We start from the raw sequence: 16269 nt of genomic DNA on the forward strand, positions 1-16269 counted from the left end.
TAAACTTTTTGTTTTATAAAATCTGAGGAGAAGTAACTAATGGGTATCAAATCGCCCATTACTGATTAGTTTTAGACTGATTCTGGTGCTGCTGCTCTCGTTGCTGCCGCCTGATGAAATGCCATGCTTGGCGGTTGAGCGCTGAGATTTTGTAGGAAACCACACACGAAACTGCATGTGTGTGAGTGTCGTCCTGGGCTTTTGATTATGTGTGTGTGAGTGATGGAATTTTGCAGTTTTAGTTAATGTTTAGCCAGCGCAATTTGGGCCCAAAGAATGTCGCGTTGAGGAGCCAAATACTTTGACAACATCACTAGTTACATTTTCTATATGTGCGCTCTATACGAGTATATGTGGAAAGTAAGGAAAAATAACCCGCGAGTGTGTGTGTGTGTGTATGTGCTGACGAAAGTGGTTTAATGCTATTTTCATTTCGGCATTGGATTTGCCATTAGAGTTTGGCCAAGCGTGTAAATGAAATTTGATAAGATTAGGCTGTGCAATTGTTGCAGTGCTACCCATGGGCCCCATTCTTCGTCCTTTGAGTGGATTTTCTTGCGAAACGGGAGCTTTCTTTGAGTGGTATAAGAGTGAAACCGTTGGAAATTTTGAAAAAATCCCATTCATGCCAAGCGAAAGTTTTTGCGTTCCACAATTCATTGGGTTTTTTTTTTGTGTTGCTCGTTTCGGGCGCATGTCTGGCGAATGCACGAATTCGAAATCGAAAAGAGAGCCGGAGAAAGCCGAGAGAAAGTTCAGAGAAAGCGGAGAGATGCGAGCTTCGGGTCTCGTGGTCCCATGTCAACTTACATGCTTACACCCCATTGTAGTAGATTTTTTTTGTAAGCGGTGTGATGCGTGATTTTGATGGTGGTGTAGGTTCAGTTGTAGCGGTGCCATTTTTTAGCCAAAACCTTGACGAAATCAATCAGAAAATTCTGATTAATTAATCACTCTGCTTGGCCAAACTGTTGGGCTTAATAGGTCTGACATTTGCGTTTCCTAAAACGATGCCAGAACCCGGAAATGGTTCTATTAGTCCTTGATTTACTTATTCATCTGTTGATGTGGGCTATATGTACTCCATTCGGTTCATAGTTTTACTGCACCTATTTTAGCCATATATTAGTCAAGTATTCATTGTAATAATGATCCTTGACTGGCTGCCTTTGCCAGCGAAACTGCAGTAAGTGCGAGATGCTCTTGGTAACCGCTTTCTGAAACTCTCATTCATCTGGGTAGATGCGATTTTGAAAAGAGACATCCCGAGAGTTGGGTGGAAATGCGAAAGAGAGGGAAAGGAAAAGGTTCCACAGGAATGCGTGGTGGAATATGTTTGTAGAAGGTTCGCAAGGGCAAAAGGGTGTTGAGGTAGGCCTACAGAGGGGAAGGGGCGTGGGAAGTCGCAAATAAATCATGATCGGGATTTCATAGTGATATACCTTCATAATCGTAGAACCATGTTTAAATATTGATTCAGAAAACAAAAAGGGCTTGGGATCGTTTTAGATAAGTATTAAATGATTTTTCAATATTTTTATAGGCCAAAAGCCATTATTTTAAATTTATTATTGATAGTACTATTCATAGGGGTACAATATATTTCTGTCTAATATTATTTTTAAGAGGTTATTAAATAAAAATGGATTTATTTTGTTAATCACAAAAACCTTTTTATCTTTTCCTACTGTTATTTTATATCTCGCTCACAAACTTGACAATTCAAGTTCATGAAGCGTTTGAGGTAAGCTTACTTACCACTTGGCTTCCACAGACTCACAACCAAGACGACTTTTGGATTTTACAACCAAAACTCTTATACTCTGGCCCTTGCCAGCCGTTCTAGCTTTCGAAATCGAATCGGCGGCAAGCGTTGGCCCACTTACAGGGCTCACACACACAAACACACACACACACGGGGAAACTCAAAGGATTCGACTGTTCGGCAAGTCGAAAATGCGCGACCCGAGCGAAAGCCGAAGGATCCGAATCGTGGAGGGCGATGGCAAAAGTGGCCAAAGCCACGAATGAATGGCCAGGCGCTTTAGTACTGAAAAGGTCGTGGATTTGTGTAGTTGTCGTGCTCCGTTGCCGCCGTTTGCCGTTGTCGTAGTCGTTCTCGTTGTCGTGTTGTCGTTGTCGTTGTCGCTGTCGCACGGACATCGCATCGTATCGCATCGCCTCACATCGCGTAGCCGCAGTGTTGACCGTCCGCATCCGCATCCGCAAACTGGCAAACGAAGCAATTGGGCTGGAAATCAAGAAACAAGTGCCAGCCAAGCTATTCGAAGGTATATCTCAATCGGTTATCGCAATTGTTGAATGCTGAATATACAACACAAATAAAAATAAATAAATGAAAATAGAAAAACGTCAAGCGAGACGAGAGTGCACGTGCTAGTAGGAGTAGAAGTAGAAACATCTCAAACGCCTGCGTTAAGTTTCTGAATGTGTTGTTATGCAAATCGCGTCCTTTTTGGCTTGAGGCAACAATACAGTGAGTGTGTGTGAGTGAGTGCGATTGGGAGTGTGTATGTGTGTGCCGCAGTTACAGTGTACGACTATATACAAGTATGTGCGCTTTAGTACGCGCCCACAATGCATAAATCAAAATACACATTATTGAGTCATAAATAAAGTTCGCATCGGCTGCTACTTTAAATATTGGCCTCGCGGCTGGCGGCGATTCGAAGACGAGAAAGTTAGCAGCACAAGCAAGGCCGACGAAATCGAAATTTATGCCTCGCACCCGCCAAATACTTTGCCATATTTTTTGCTCAATTGCCTGCCGCTCCTCCAGCTCCTTTTGATATGATGTGTGTGCGTCTCGCTGGCTGCATGAAAACTCGCTCAATGCCAACACGCCCTCTACAGGAGCAATAAGAAATAAGCACAGCAGCAGCAACAACTCCATTTCCTAACCCCTGCGGGCTGATTTTATTACAAGGGCCGTAAAAAACGCCAAAAAGCGGAGTAAACGCCACAGCAAAAGGATACAATACGGCCAAAACAGGGGTAAGTGCATGTGGCAAGTAAATAGAAGCCAAAATAAACGTACATATACTTTTATACCGACATACCTAATCTTCAGACGAAAGTGAGCGCTCAAAAGTATGCTAGGAATAATAATGCAGGCCATGGTGCTGGGAAGGCTGGAGCATTAAAAATAGAAACATTTATTTTATTCAGCTTGGGGCTATGTGGGAATGTAATACTATTAAAGCGAAAACAATTGCAAACAAAGGGTTCTGCACTTTAATTTAGGCAGTCTTCTTATAATAATATTTCGGAATTGAATGAAAATAAAGAGTTTTATTGGAAACAAATATAAGGCGGTGTAGGAAAATTGGGGGATTAAAATGTCTTTTAAGAATTTCATTTTAGTGCATATGCCTTAATTCCAAATTGCAAATGTTGTCTCAAACATGATGAAAAATAAGGGCTTTTTACGATATTTATAACATAATTAGGATGTCCTGCTTTGTTTTATGTATAGTAAAAAGAATTTGAAATCTGCTCAAATGTGCTGAACACATCTTCTGCTTCCCTAAATTTTTCAGCTGCAAATGCATTTTTTATAAACATTTGTCAAGCTTTGCTGGCATAAAGCTTAATAAGTTTAGTCAGCATGGCCAAAAATCCCTACTGATCTCTTTGAAGGCACAACGTCAAAGTGGGTCACACAAATGAGTGGAACTTACAATTTGTCTGCGATTGTGGCAGGGATAATATTTCCCATTGCCTTTGATCATTTTGTTGATGCCGGGGCGTCAGTTAGTCAGTCTGAGAAGTGCGTTAGTCTATCCCGAGGAGACATAAGCCATGGAAATCATATTAAAATGCTGTCTGTGCATAACCTACTTTTTATTTCTATATATATGGCAAGCAGAGTAGTATACAACTCAGTGGGTCTCGCACCCGGTTGCATTGTGGATGGACTGGTAACATTCGTATTCGCATTCGCACATATATTGTTGCCATTTCACTTTTGCTGAGCACGTCTTCGCATGTGGATGTGAATGTGATTGTAAGTGTGGATATGGGTAGGGGTATGTACATATATTATATATAGCTATGGGTATGGGTGCTGGCAAGGCTGCAGGCTCTTGCCAAATGCGCTTTGTTGCCGCCATTGTCAACATGGCCAGAAACGAGGAGCGGCAGCAGGAAATTTTTGCATTTTTCGGCTCAGTCAGCGCAACGTGGCTTGGCAAACGGCCAGGGAAGCATCGGGGGTGGGGTGCTATCTCGTCTCTGATTTTCTGCAGAGCTTAAATTATTAAAAGGCTGGTCCAAAACTTAAGGCTTCTTCTCGCATAAATCAAGCTGGCCAGGGGACAACCTGGCGTATGCGCAACTTTAATAACATGAGCAGCAGCTGCAAAAGTTTCGCCTGTCAAGGGGAGCAAGTTTAATGCAGCATGTAAATATTGTCATGACACACGAAAACTTTCACTGGCCCTTTGTTGACAGGCTCTCGAGGACAACGGCTGAAAGGATGCGAGTTGGTGTGTGTAGACAGCCGAGATTTATGAGCCCAAATGGAAGACGAAGCGTGTGACTCGCATAAAGCTCGAAGTGAAAAGTTTCACAATTAATTTTAATAGTTAATAGCAGAACTATCCAAGATGAGTCGTGGGACATCCGATATAAGCAGCAGACTGCTGCGAACAGAGCCCATAAAAGTTCCGGAAATATTTCTAAAATTAAGACTCTGAAACAATTAGTAGATGTAACATATTCCTGGAACTAAATTATTTTTACGTTAGAACTTGTTATCCCATTAAATGAACATAAGAAAACTAGATTAAAATTCATTAAATAATAGAGAGGAATTGAAATGGTTTAAAAACATGGAAAAATAGTTTTGGTCAAATTTTCGAAGGTAAGGGCCATAAAAAAGAGTGAATGTTAAAGAAATCAATTAAATAGGTTGTCAGATGTTGAAAAACTTTGTTCGCCTGTGGATACTATTTCATACAAATGTAAGACTAAATCAAATAACATGTCATGTATGTCATAGTATGAAATGTTACAGGTATTCACTGTCCACAAATCGCGATATCAAATGACCTGAGGTGTAATAAATAAAACCATGTTTTAATTTAATGACGATGAAGTGATATCGTACGTAGTGAGCTCACAGTTAAATTAAAAGAGCTAATTAAATGTGTTATGTTGATCAAAGAATGTTTAGTATTTGCTGTATATCACGTATTTCGCTTCGCCAAATCGTTCCCCCTCTTACAAATGAAAGCGCTTTAAATCGCCCTGGCGAATATCACATTTCAAAGTAAAGAAAAATTGAAATCAAAGCTTTGGCTGTACAAAGCCAAATAATCCATCAAGTGGCATTAACTTGAAACAATAAATTTCACACACAGCTGCAGAGGTAAGCTCAAACCAACATAGGTCTCGAACAACTCGAGCTCGGGCACTTGAAGTGCTTGACAACTAATCAGGTTTCAAATACCTAAGCACACACACTCGTACACTGCAGGAAAAAAGTGGCAGAAGATCGGGCAAGGGGAAACAAATCCGTTGAGAGTGTCGGTAATCAAAGCTGCTTACAATGTGCGCTTTTATTTTATGGGGAATTGGGCATCGGTTTTGCGAAAATTTCTTTGCGGATTTTATTTTGTGCCCAATACAGTTGACTTGAAATAGACTTGAATGACCGATTGAGTTTCGTTGGAATACCTATCAAAATTTGGAATGACAGCAATTGGCTTTGATTAGCTTATTGGTGGATTAGCTTAACTTGAGAAACGAACATAAACGGCTTCATTGTTTTGCAGTATAATTAAATATTTGGAAAACTATTAATTATAAAATACGGAAGGTTGACAAAATAGTTGTTTAAAATTTCAGAAGACAATTCTTCTTCTTTCAGCAATTAGGGTTTTCTTCAATAATTATATTTTGTTTTAAGCTAAATGAAATTTCACAATATATTTCTATATCTTGTCTTCTTTATCGGTCCTCTTTCTAAATAGGCATAACTTTCTTATAAAGCACAAGTTGTATTAAAATATGAAGCCGAAGCTCGACCATTAAGCAGACAACGATTGCCGGAAGTTAGAAAATAACTGAAAAGGCTAATGTACTTTCAATGTTGACCAGTACACAAAATTAAAGGAGGACCAAAGGCGGGAAAAGTATATCATAAAAAAGCTAAATCCGAAGGATGCATTTTTTTTTAGGTGCGGCATTGCTAGCTGCAGTAAATGAACCCATTGAAATGGTCGACCCAAATCTGCACGGGGCAAGAAAATGAAGGAAAAGAAATGCAGCATAAAAAGTGAAAGAGCAACATGAGCTCAAAACTATGGCCAGAACTCAACTGGCATATTGCTATAGCCTGGGAATATAGTAAACTTTGCACTGGTTACAAGGAAAGGGTATAGGAATTACACCAAGACTCAATAGACAGGAGTTTGGGTAGTGTTCATAGGATTTCGAACGCATCTCCGTTTACCATTTTTATAAAATATCTACATAATATCTTGTTCATACCACCATTTATTTAAGCTTCAGTTTTCCTATGCTGCCCCACGTTTCTATCAAAAGGTAATTCTATCATATCGTAAAACTATAAAAGCCCTGACAGTTAGTTATGCAAAGTGTATTAAAAGCATCGTCTTGCCGGGCAACTTTCAACTCTCTCCCACACTTTTTTCCTCCTTGGGGCTTTCAGTTTTCCACCAGTTTCCCTCTGCGTTTACCGTTGGCATTGTGTGCGCATAATAGTCTGAAATTAAATCAGCGAGCGCGTGGGTAACTTAAAATAATAGCCATTGCTTATGTTTAAGTAAAATATGTACTTTGTGTACGAAATAAGTGACCGGGATGGAGAGAGCAGAATGAAGTTCCTGCAGCTGCTGCGTCCTTTTCTCTCTCTCTTCTGATTTTTGGACTGCTTGCTTATTTCCGTTTCCGCTTGGCCTGCTGCTTGCTGCATTTTTTATTACCAGCTCACCGTTCTGGCACATTATTTAGACCGCTCCTACCGACCTCCTCCTCCATCGCATTTCGTTTCGTTTTATTACTGAATTTCCATTGCATACTTTGGGGGGGAGGAGCGCCTAAGAGCTTTGCTTAATTTTTAGCTGTAGTTTGGAAGGGCTTATCATTGGTTAAGAACAAACAAAAGTAGGCTACAATATAATTTAAGGCTGACAGGGTAACTTTCTCCGATTCTCCGTCTGTATTGACACTGGCTAATGCCTGTAATTCTCTGTTTGCTCCACTCTGGTCAGAGGGAAATGTCGGTGCGACTGCGGCAGATATGTTTCAATAATAATAATTAATATAACGAAACGGAGACTACGACTGCTTGGTGCTATTGATTTATGGCCTTGGGTAAATTGTGGCACTTAGTGTAAGTGTTTATGTATATGCGAAAGGTTCTACAAATGGGGTCTGGGGTAGACACTTGATTAGACTTCACACATCGACATGAGTACAGCTACATACATGACGTTGTACTGCTGATATACATGGATACACCTGGAGAGCACACGCACACACACATAATTGACATACATTTTCTAGAAATTTCATTACGATTTTAATTGAATTATTCATTTCCATTCAAGCCAGTCAATTTGTTTGCCATACGAGCTTTTTGTAGAGCACTTCAGTTTATGTTAACTGATTGTTTAGCTGGGCTTTATTAGACCATCCTTTGTAACCATTTCAAAATAATTACCTAAATATTAATTTCATATTGTAATCGTTTGACTATCATTAAAACGGAAATGTTTCCCTCTGCATTGTAATTAGTACTATTATGAAGAATGAAGTTTTGATATATTTAACATTTTATTTTAATTAGGCTTAGGTGTATATTCCATTTGAGAAAGCCTAATATAATTTTCTATAAAGCACATGCTTGCGGAAACTTCCATTCCCATCTGTACTTGTTCGCTTATTTTTAATTTCCTTAAACAAATCGATAGCAGACTGAGCGGAAACTTTTGCAGCTTGTAATAAAAAAACATTTACTTACCCAAAATGTAGGAAGATAAACCACAGCAAGGCAAACATGCAAACGGAATGAGCGGAAGCAGCCTTCTGGCATATGAAATGAGCAAATAAAAGAGACATTCAATTATCTAAAAAGCAAAACAAATATGAAAATTAATTTGACATGTTTGACATTTTGGGCAAACACAAGCATGAACATCAAAGGGGGCGCAGGGGCGTGGTCGACCGAGAGTGACAGAAAATGCCAGAAAAACATTTGATTAACCCAGATAAAAGGCATGCAGAATAAGTTGCTGGAGGTGGGGGAAAATGGCCTGACAAACGCTTAACTCTTTAATCAGGGATTCTTTTTGACCTCAGCACAGCTAATTTTCCACGCGAATGTGAGCATTACCGCTTGTCCCTCTCATTTCCTAAGCATTTTCTTGCCGTTTTTGGCTTTCGTCCCTTTTGGTTTCTGCCATAATTTCTATGCCCGAGTCACGCAAACTTTTGCGTCTCGAGTCGAGTGTCCCTCTATGTCCTCCCAGATCCTGTGTCTCCGTGTGTTTGTCACGCATGAAGCGCTGACAGCAAAGCAAACAGCAAACACAGGACGAGCGAACTATTAAAAGCAAACTGACGCGCGCACACACACGTAGAAAACTAATGCGAACGGGGCCTAAAAAGTGTGCGAAAGCAAGGACATTGCGAAAGGATTTTTTTGCAATAAGCAGCAGAGGCTACAATGTTTCCACGGCTGCTGCTTCTGCTGCTGCTCATGCTGCTGATGATGATGGCTAAGATGGGAAACGGGCAGCAAAATATTTCCTGTCTGCGCTTAAAGATTGCCCAGACTCACACAACCTCTGCCAAACTGGCATCTAGCCTGAGGCCCTGAAATTGAAAGCGCGTTGCATGTCAGCGACCCTCTCTTCCTCGGCCACGCCCCTTTTCCCACCCTCTGGGCCACGCCCACATCCGTCTGTTTAGGCCTTTGCCGGGCTTGCAAAACTTTTGCGACGCATATGAAAATGATGCCAGCACACGCATGAATGTCTGTGGACAAGCACATCATTTTTGCCTTTGCTGTCGTCTTTTGATATTATTCATACCCTAAAAAGAGGGATTTTCATATTGACTAGATAGGAATCTGAATGTTCAGCTAAAAACATTTTTATAAGTTATTTTCTTAACTTAAACTTGTCAGCATGCGCATCATCAGATTCCTTGCCATGCAACAAAATTGTATTTATTTATATTGGGCGATGGGAAAAACCTTGAACAAACGAATTGAAAATATTAAAAAGCCTTGCAGTTAGAGTATTTTAAGGTTTATTTAGCTCGCCCTTCCTGCAAGCATATACATATTTTTCCGCAATTTACCGCGCCATCAAAATAAAGTTGAAGTTGACTGTTGCCGGCTCTTGCCAATGGCAAAAATGAGAAGACCCCAACGAGCCCTCGTTCTACCGCTGTTTGTTTTTTGTTTGCCGTGAACATCATCAGTATTTGCCTTGCCATTTGCCAGTCTGATAAATTTAAACTTTTCATATTTAGAACCTCCTGGAAAGCAGCAGATTTTTGCATTTAAATGGGTTTCAGCCCAGGTGAAATGTTCTCCACGTTTCTTGTTATTTTTGTGTCTAGAGTTGAGCCACTAACTAAGCTCTAATGCCGATAGATCCCCTATAGATTTCCCCCTTTTGGCTTTCACTTCATATTTTCATAATACACATAAATAAAGTCATTTTGGCCCACTAATACCCACTCTTCCTTGCCAACACACGCACACGCAACCCCAGCGAAAGTTGGCCAAAAAAAGTGAAGAGAAAAGTTTTGGTAAAAGTTTTTTACCTAGCTTTCGAATCGAAGCGTAATCAAAGCAGCCGAACACAAACAAATGCTAATGCCAGGACTTAGTTTTTGGGTAATGATGTAGATGTAGACGTACATATGTGTGATGGTGTGCTGCTGCGTTGGTGTGGGTGAAGCGCGTGTGCGGCACTAGAGGAAACGACAGCCAGTTACGTGACTTTTATATTCTCAACGCATTTTTGGCCCACACACACACACACACCAACAGGCAGGGAAAAGGATTGGGGAATAGAGTGTTTTATCCTGATATGCTGCCCTGACCAACTTTATATAAGCCATTTTTCGAAGGGGCGCTGCTGTCAAAGGCAAAGGTCAAGTCCGCCGGTTGAGTGCTTCTCTAGCTTCGCTTGCTTATGCTGTGACATGTCCTCTGAAGGAGGAACGTGACCGGGATGAGGATCAAGCAGTGCTCAATGCAGCATTACTCTAGGTCGTCTCTGATCCAGGCAAATCAATGTGAATGGCTGGAGCTAATTATAAAACTCAGCGGTGCAACACCTTCTGTCTCAATTAGGACAATTTGGCCCCGTCATTAATGTCAATTGAGAGTGCGCGGCGGCAAGTGTGGCAAATGACAATGAATAGACAAAAAGGCAAGTGGGGCGAGTGGGGCGCGAGCCCAAGGACGAGAAAATTAGCGCATGACTTTCAGGCGTAAAATTGAAAATCATTGCGGCAACACCTGACGCCTCGAGTGTGTCGCACGCATTACGTGATTTTCGTTTATGATTTCAGCTTACTTTAACTGCTTTCCCGCTTCCGCTTCCGTTTCAACTCCAGCTCCTGCAGTTCCAGCTGCACGACTCAACTTTTGTCCCCCATCTCTGGCCATAAAAATGAATATTTATGCGCAGTGCCACAGACATAAATATGTTGATATTCGTGCACATAATACAACCGATATATGGCAATGGTCCGCTCACAAACACACACTCACACACAGGACCCGTTGTCATTCATCAAATCGCATCGATTATTGTATGTATATATCCATATATGGAATAGAGCAGCAGCAGCACCAGCAGCATCAAAATTTTCCCTTTTCCCTAACATCTCCGCACCCGCGTCATTTGTCATGGCAAGGAGAAACACCAGAGCAATGGTGATTTATCATATTTACCTTGGCCGCACAAGCTGTACATGCACAGGTGCAAGGGTTCAGGACCCTAATGCAATTTGTTTCGCGCCCTGGCTGTCGAGCATTTTATGGCCCCAACTAGAAACCGGGTAGGATATCCAAATAGAGAGAGAATCCGGCTAAGAGCACTCTGTGTCCGTACATGTGTGAGTGTGAGTGGGAGTGTGAGTGGCGGCTTCAATGTGTTTGTGCATTCATTTAAGTGCTTTGCATAATATCTAAAGGAGATGGGACAGATAGTGCAGCTCTATGGGGTCACGATTTACGGCAATCATTATGCTGTCGAAGGTATAAAAGATTGTCATCTAATACAAGTATTGAAAGGGTGAATGAAGCTTCAAAGTTCAAGGTTCTGCATTTGCTATAGGACTGCACTGAATAATAATAAATAAATGATCTTTGCGTCAGTCTGCGAAACATTTGCTTTTTTGCACCGACTTAACCACAACATTAAGTATACATATTGATGGGGGCTGGTATTACCCATCCGCCATGTTGGCCGTGCTTATTTATTATCTTATCTGAATAATATTTGCGGCAATACTGCAAACTTTTTCCAAATTTACGCAACATTTTCTCCTAAGTTTAGAGTTCTCCCAAAACTCAGATTTGAATTGATATAATACCCATGCATGCATGCGAAGAAAAAACGAACTTAATCGCCATCGCAGCTTCTTGGGAAGCATATACATAAGTATTTGTGAGCAGCTTTCTGCATAACAGAGCTACATTATTGTTCCCCTTAGAGGGGATATAAAAAAGGAAATGCCGCAGAAATAAGAAGGAAAATCATGAATAAGTGAGTGCAATCAATGCCACAATGTTTGCGGGCCAAGAGAAATTCGAGCGTATTTTCGTGTGTGCCTGCATACGTGAAGAGCTTAAAACGATTTGTAGCCTTTAATGCGCCCCGTGGCCTGACATAAGACACGTGGCATTCGCAATCTTCCTGCTTTCCGAGGTCCTTTGTGTTTTATGCGACACGTTTGGTAATTCGATAGCCCGGCGTACACATTTAAATGGCAAGCTTACACAATTTACCAAAATACCTCACTGCCCCCGTCTCCCCACATCAACACTTATTTGTATTTGGCTTGGCAGGGAATCGATTATTCAATTTCGGGCATACTCGGCGATTGATTTTGATTGATTCGCCCACACATCGAATGACGCTGTTTGGCTGCTCTGTTAATTTGCATCAATTTCGGACGTCTAATTTGATTTGATTAATGTGATTAATGTGGCCACTCTCTGGTCTTCCCACCACTCTCAAAAGGGTTGGCATGGGGTGAACGGGAGAGAGCGGAAAAGGGCAAAAAATCGGGAAAGCGAAAAAGCGGGAAAGCGGAAAATCGGAAAAGCGAAAACGGGAAGCTGCTCCAAAGGAGTGCCAACTGGCTGATGGGTTTGTCAGTTGGCATCAAAGCGCATTAGTTTGTATCGCATCCAAATTGGTAAGGCGGCGGGCACTTTGCAAAAACACCTCTCTCAAACATATCAGAGCCTAAATCTGCCAGTCGCTCTATTTTTGGCCCACACAACACACACCGACACACACACAAAAGGCGAGAGCCAAACAATACAAAAAGCCCAAAAGTGGGCTAACTCTCTGAGTGCAAAGCTACCAAAAAAAGACGGAAAACAAGGTGGAAAATAGAGAAAACAGCCCACTGCAAAGCCTGTCAGCCAACAGGGAAAAAGGGCCATTGGATGGGGGGCACTTATGTGATAGCTCCCGCTTTGATGGCGGCACCTTTTGTCTATCCATGTGTTTGGCCCAATCACAGCACAAAAGGGCGGAAGAGAGCGTCAAGTCTTTGGGCTCTTGCTACACTGCACAGAAATATGTTTGCTTACAAAGCAAATTTTTGAAAGCCGAAGTGAAAATTCCCAAATTAAATTAATGAATATCATATGGAATTGGTAATGTAAGGGCTACGAGTTAACAATAATTTGAACTTATATTCTAAAACATTTTCAGTGCAGCAGCTTCTTCGAGTTTTATTTGCATGTCGCTTGTCACCTTTCGCCTCTTTAATCTCTTTTAGCCATGGGCGTTTCGGCATCTCAACTCTGACATATGACAAGAGGAGTCTGCTCAAGGGAGGAAAGTGAAGGCCTGGAAGTTGGCCCACAGACTCAGAATCGCTTGGCTCATTAGGCCAGAGCCAGCTTAATTACGGCTCCTGAAAACCTTCAATTTAAGATGTTGCTAGGACAGCTGCCAGTGACCACTTTCCAATGCTTAATTGGGATTTAAGGGGGAGCTCGTTAAATAATTTCAATCTAATCGCCCCGCGAAACTTTTACCTAATTGTTAAATCAATGAAACAGAAATTCAAACACAATGCACTAATTACAAAAGTTGTGAGCGAGGCTAATTAGAGGACAAAGGCAATCGATACGAAAACGGAAACTTGTTACCCAAGCTCAGGAATCACCGGGAAACACCAACCGAATGCCTCAGCATTAGCCGAGCAAATACCCAGCGTCTTTCGAGGGCTTTTCAATCAAGCCCGCCGTCTGAGACTCGTGCTCAGTGCCGGACTGCGTTTGAATTTCAGTCAAATCAAACCGATATCCTCTCGACAAACAACAGCAGTGGCAAGAGCAAAACAAAAGCCAGGAAAACCAAGCACGAGTGCAAAATAAAAATCGATTTCGCCGGCAGCTGAAATGCTGGCAGCAAATAAAATAAACGACACATGGCTGCGAAACGGAAACTGCGATATGCGAGCTGAGAAACAAACAGACGCAAAAAGATAGACAGACGGGGCAGAGACAGACGAGGCCAATAAAAAAAAAAATTGAGGGGGAGACAGCGGCAAGGACACGATAAGTTGCAGGATATTCAGGCCAAGACAGGCGAAAGAGTCACAGTCACCATTAGATGTTTGCGTTAGGACGACACCATACTTTCACGCTATATTTCCTGCCCCGTTTTTCCTGCTCTACGTGCCAGAGGAAATCCAAAAGTCATGTAATTTATTTATTGCCGTTTGCAGATAAGGGCGCCAAGGCTACTTACAAAAATGTATTAACTAATTGCTTCCCGTCAAGGTCGCGTCCTGTCACCCCAATCCACCAACAAATCCTGAAAAATCAGATTCTCGAGGGCATCGCCCTCCAGTTTCGCTGGTTTCTTGATAAATGAGCATATTTCCCTTACTGCTGAAAAGAGCACAACAATCTCGGCCAACACCAATATGATTCGAGGCTTGTTTTTGTGGCTGATTATCTCTAAGTTGGACAGGCCTAATGACCAAGAGTAGTGTGGGGTCCTGATTGACGGACACAAATATTGGTATTGCCTTTGCAGTTAGCAAAAATGGTTCATTTGGAGGTCTAGATTAAATCGTAATTCTCCCCCGGTCACTAAAATACTTATAACAGATTTTATGAAAACCGATTTTTAGCTAATTGATGTTATGCCTGAGATTTCGATTTTCATTGATTTAGTTCACACAGATTTCAAGTTATCATCCAATTTCTTGTAATTAAGTTTAAGTAATTACATGACATGAATAAAGATTCCTTTGTCCATTGGCGGCCCTTAAAGCCCCAGGGTTTAATTAAATTGCCAAGATAAACAGCTTATTTTGACGCAAGTTATGAAAATATACGGCTCGGTTATGAATTTCAATAAAAACTTTTACATTTTTTCATACTCATCATTATTTCCGCTGCTTTCAAAAGCCAGTTAGATCCCGTCCTGCTGCGGGGTTTTGTGATTCGCAGTCCCGAAGGACAACCGTCAGAGTGCACCGACATATTGAAATTTGATGGCGCAGTGCACCGCTTGCAAATGTCCCCAGCGGCATTAATTTTATCAAAGTTCAGCTGGCTGAGAGTGTGTGCGTGTGCTGGTGTGAGTGTGTTTGTGTCTGTGGCAAGTAAAATTTGATCCGGTGCAACAGGAGCGCTTTACAAAGGATCCTGCGAGGATGTCTGCGTGTGTGTGTGTGTGCGAGCCTGAGCCTGAGCCTTTCCCCGAACAGAACTGAACTCGTCGGGTATTATAAATCAAAGCCAGGTGGCTGCCACGCCCACAGCCGACGGCGCCGTAGGCGGCAGCATCCTTTTCATTTTGCCTACGTGAAATTAGTTGCGTAAATCCCAACACGAGAACGCACTCGACAGCAACAAATTAGGCAAAAAGCTTATGTAAGAGGGGAATAAAAATGAAGGCAGCTGGTAAACTATGCGCTTAATAGCGGAGCGGTGTGTGCAATAAACCAACTCGGTGCGAGCGAGATGGCTAGATTGGTGGAGCGAGACAGAGTCACACATGCCACACACATGTATATGTGAGGGGCCTCGTCTTTGGGGAAATTAAAGCGTGGCAAAAAGTGCCAGGCTTCATGTTAATTTTCATTAAAATTATATTAACTTGTAACGTGGCTGCTGCTGCTGCTTCTGTCGCTTTTGCAGAGCAAAAAGTGAAAGAGATAGCGGGATACAGAGAGAGAGAGAGAGGGAGATGGGGATACACATACACACACACGAGTGCGGCCAGGCGACTAATTTTTAGTGTCCTTGCAAGTTTATCAAGAGCGGGAGGGCGTACAAGCGGCGCACCAAAAAAGCGAGTTCAAGTCCTGCGGGACACTTAAAATATTTAAATGCGCAAAATAATAAATTAGAAAATTTTCGTGGCCCCGAAAACCTTTTCCCCCAAAAAGAGCTCTGCGAACGAGACACAATGCGCCTGTACTTTCACCCCCTTTTGTGGTTACCGGGGCTCGCAGAAGGGAGCTGGGCAGCTGGGTTGCTGAGAGATTTGGCCCAAGACCTTGTTCGTGTCCGTGTCCAGGACCTGACGCTTAACATGACAGCGCAGGGCGAGGTGGGCGAGGGTTCCCAAGGCTCAACTGGGTCACTAGGATGCAGAGCGGAAAAAACAGGGCTAAGCGACTGGAAAAGTAGCTAAATAAGATAGCACATGCCAAATTATACGAATAATCAGAAGCGGGGTAGGCAAGTTACTACCTTATTTTCGGCAACAAAAATTCATTACAATTCATTCATAACCTGCTAATTCCTTTAAGATCACTTGATACTTTCAGAACACGTATGTGTTTGTATACATTGAATATTGTATGGAACATAAATAAACGTTCTAAGATACCACAACTATATGGGGAATTTAGCAAATGTTCCACCTTCTGAATTAAGTTATGTAATCGCAAGTGTCACACCTGAGTTCCATAACAACAGCCATAGCCTTTCAATCCCTCTTTGCCAAACACAAACATACGTCTAAACATTTATTTACACTTGAAGTG

General features: G+C 41.8%; 1 protein-coding gene across 1 annotated transcript in view; it reads left to right on the plus strand.

Moving 5' to 3' along the window:
- Window positions 1-2041: 2041 nt before the first annotated feature.
- LOC6551900 overlaps window positions 2042-16269 on the plus strand; it is a 77081-nt gene continuing 62853 nt past the window's right edge. The window contains exon 1 of the mRNA XM_001980579.3: window positions 2042-3015. The gene's annotated coding sequence lies outside the window, so the exon portion shown is untranslated. The remainder of the gene's footprint in view (window positions 3016-16269) is intronic.

The sequence above is a fragment of the Drosophila erecta genome, unplaced genomic scaffold (genome assembly GCF_003286155.1).
Source record: "Drosophila erecta strain 14021-0224.00,06,07 unplaced genomic scaffold, DereRS2 tig00000000-arrow-pilon, whole genome shotgun sequence".
NCBI lineage: Eukaryota > Metazoa > Arthropoda > Insecta > Diptera > Drosophilidae > Drosophila > Drosophila erecta.